This window comes from Musca domestica, unplaced genomic scaffold, assembly GCF_030504385.1.
Source record: "Musca domestica strain aabys unplaced genomic scaffold, Musca_domestica.polishedcontigs.V.1.1 13, whole genome shotgun sequence".
Lineage (NCBI taxonomy): Eukaryota > Metazoa > Arthropoda > Insecta > Diptera > Muscidae > Musca > Musca domestica.
The window spans coordinates 13,150,932-13,154,866 of NW_026712172.1; positions in this window are offsets into that span (position 1 = coordinate 13,150,932).

Consider the following 3,935-nt stretch of genomic DNA (forward strand, 5'->3'; position numbering starts at 1 on the left):
GTTTTCAAACAACAAAAATAATTATAAATCGGAAGTGTTTTTAAAGATTTATTGCTCCCATTGAAATTGGACATATCACTCTCAACCATTGAAATCATGTTTATACTTACGATACAATTTCATAACATTCAAATTTCTTTTAAGAAATCAAAACTAACCTCACTTATTGTAAAGCTCATGGATTATTAAGATATTTTTTTTTGATTCATTATACACGATTTTTTGTATATAAATTGGATTTATGGTTATTTTTTATACACATTTAGGTCTTTTGTACGAATATTTATAAAAAAAAATATAATAATAACAAAAATTGAAAAAAAATATTTTGTTATAATTATTTCGTTTATTTTGGGCATACGTCCGTTTTCGATGGACTAATTCGTGATACAACTTCGAAGGTATTGGGAAAAATGTAACTTCGTAGTAATGTCTGATTCTATTAAATAGACTTTTAATGCAATAAAAAGGTAAGGTAGAGCTACCAGCTGATTACATTTTTTTCTAAGTGTGCCCGACTTCTGCCAATTTTGTGTATGTATTAATTGTTTTGAAAAATAAAAACATAATATCTTAAAACTCAATCGGCCCTATTACGGTTGTCGTCGTCGTCGCAAAATGTAGTCGGGACGACAATAACGGTATTAGGATTGTCGTTTTTTGTCGATAGCGATGACTGATTGCTATTATCAATACAACAGTCGACCCCAAGTCATTTTTAGAGAATATCTGTCGCCGTAAAAATTGTGACGACATTGTATTTTTTAGCCGACGTTGATATTTGTTACCATTTGACCATGAAATAACAACAGCAAAACAATTTGGAAATATTGAAGTTATTTCCGACACTGGTCTACCAAGATCCTAGCGCTAAAAACCTCAATGCTGTGGCCAATTGAAACAACTCTAGTTAAGTAAAAACTCTTCTATTTTTTCGAAAAATTTTCCAGAGGCAAATATTTTTACCCTGATTCCTGGAAACTATGGCAGTGATTCCCCAGATATTTGTCTTAAAAGTCCGGGTTCAAGACCCGGCAATATAGGTATATTTTGAAAGCTATGCAAGTGGCCAATTGATGGGGCCGAAGGCCGGCTACTTAAAATCTGAGTCTAAAAACTCGATAATTAGACTACTACTTCCGAACCGCTTTACATAACCCCATTAAGTGACCACTTGTTGGATAGGTATTCGATCCTGGTCTTGAACCCGGACTTTCGGGTCAAAAATCTGTGGTCCGTCCCCCCAGGAAGCAGGGTAAAAATACCTACCACTGGAAAATATTTCAAAAAAATTGTAGAGTTTTTGATAACCTAGAGTTAAGCCCTTAGGACTCGCCGCTGCAAACAATTTATTATCTTTTTCGTCAACAACACGGAAGTGTTGCCAACTTTTTTAAACTGTCGATGTCGCTTTGCCTTACCGTAATACCATTATTAAATCGAAACGACGGAGATGTCGACTTGCACATAACGTCGTCGACGACTGTAGAAATGACAACCGTAATTGGCCCGAATGAGTGGAAGACGCAAAAATTGGGAGACGCGCATTAAAGCTATTCGCCAGTTTTGGCATGGAATTGAAAGATAGAACCATGGTACAATAAAGAGGTAGAACAGCATCGTAAAACTACAGAAATTCAGCCCTGAAGTTCTGCCCGCTTCCTGTCAGAATTATTCAAAATTATATCCAACAAGTTGTTTTCATTTATTTAATATTTTTTGTTCATTTCTAAAATGAGTCAAATATCGCGAAAGATGAATGAAATATCTGGATGTTCTCTCAAAAATATGATCCTAAGTGTTCAATATTTCAATTCCATGGCAAAACTGGTTAATATTATAAAAGCGCGCCCCGCATTTTAAGTTTCCTCCAAACATTGATTTTGAAAATATTTCGTTTTTTTTTAAACAAACCAAAATTAGCAGAACTTGGGCACAATTAGAAAAAAAATTTAATCAGATGGGTGCTCTACCTTACCTTTTTATTGTACCATGGATAGAACTGTTAGGTCATATTTTTGAAACAATATCCAGGCATTTCATTCATTTTCAGAATTGAGTCCAGAAACAAGTATGTCAACTTCCTGAATATCGGTTTAGATATAGCTCCCATATATATTGTTCGTCAGATTTGTTATTTTTGTCCTCCGCAACCGTAATATGCACTCTGTAACAACGATATTTTGGGAAATATATTAAATACAGCTCAGAAATACCTTTACCAAATTTTATCGAGGACGGTTTGAATATAGCTCCCATACATATCTTCGTCGGATTTGCCTTTTATTGTGTACCAAACGTGTAATATTAGCAAAAATGGGATGGAATTTACCAAATTGATTCCAGAAAAAAGTATGTCAAGTTTGATGAAATTCGGTTCAGATATAGCTAAAGCTCCCATATATATTTTCGTCCGATTTATTATTTTTGTCCTCCACAGGCGTAATATATACTCCGTAGTAACCCTATTCGGGGAAATATATCAAATACATCTCAGAAATATATTTGCCAAATTTTTTTCGAGATCGTTTCAGATTTGGATATAGCTCCCTTACATATTTTTTTTCGATTTCAAGTTAATTGTGGACCAAATGGCTGATACAGGCCCGAAATTAAAAAGGCACAAATTCCTCGGCAAATTTAGAAGAAATCGATTCAGAGAAGGAGTATATTTCTCTCATAAGGGTGAGATAAAAAACTGCAACAAAGTCAAACGCCATAATTTGTACATCTTTTTTTTTTAATTTTCTTGAATGAAAGCAAAAAATGTCGGAAATAGCATCAAGTTTTAGAATAAATTTAGATTTTTTCGAATTGGTCACCTTTGGAACGAATTATGGCCTTCAAACGGCCAATGAAACCGTCACACGCTGTCTGAATATTGCTCTGCGGTATTTTGGCCCATTCCCGGCGAATCACTTTCTTGAGGTGATCGACACTTTGATATTTTTTAGTGCCAATCTTGCTTTTCAAAATACTCCAGACACAATAGTTCAACGGATTGGTATCCGGAGATTTCGTTGGCCATTGTGCGCTGGAAATGAAACGAGGAACCTCATTTTGAATGTCCAAGGTCTGCGGCCAAAATATTTGCGTGCCAGAGGCGTTAATACACCCTCCAGAATATTTTCGCGATAATATTCGGCATTTATTCTAATGCCATGGTCGATTAATACGAGCGAAGAACGACCATCGGCTGTTATGGCGGCCCACACCATCACCATGGCCGGTGCTTGAGTTCATGTGGCCAACCGAAGGTGCATATTTTCAGCTGATCTCTTTGGCAAGTAAACACGATAATTTTGTTTGTTTACAAAATGCTGGACAACGAATGTTTTCTCATCGGAGAAAACCAAATTCGGCAGTTCACCACTATCGCCCAATCAAGCAACTCTTTAGCTCTTTTGAGTCTATTTTCTTTCTGTTTCTGTTGTTGGAAATTCAGCTCACATATGTTCAGCTCACGAACCATTTTTCTGCCACTGTTTCGCTTCTTTACTTTTCGAACCATTTCTGCTGATGTTGCTGTTTTCTTCGGTTCACTTCCTTGACGTCGGGCTACGTTACATGTATCACTGAAACATTTAAATGCTGGAGTGCTCCATCGATAGCCACTTGTGGTTTTCCAGCCAAATATAAAGAAATCACACTATCACGCTTGAATTCCATCACGAATAACTTTTTTCTGGGGAATTCTCACCAAAATGTTTTTGTACGCTTGTAAACGATTTAATGAACTGTCACTGGAATAATTTTAACAGCTGTCGGACGAGTGATCTAGAAATTACAGCAGTCTGAAGTTGGTTGCAATTTTTTCATCTCACTCTGTATGTACAAGTTGCCACAATACAATGTTATTGTCTGAAATTATCAAATTCCTTGTCGATAGGTTTTCACTTATGACCTGTAGAGCGACAGCTAAATCGGGAAAATTT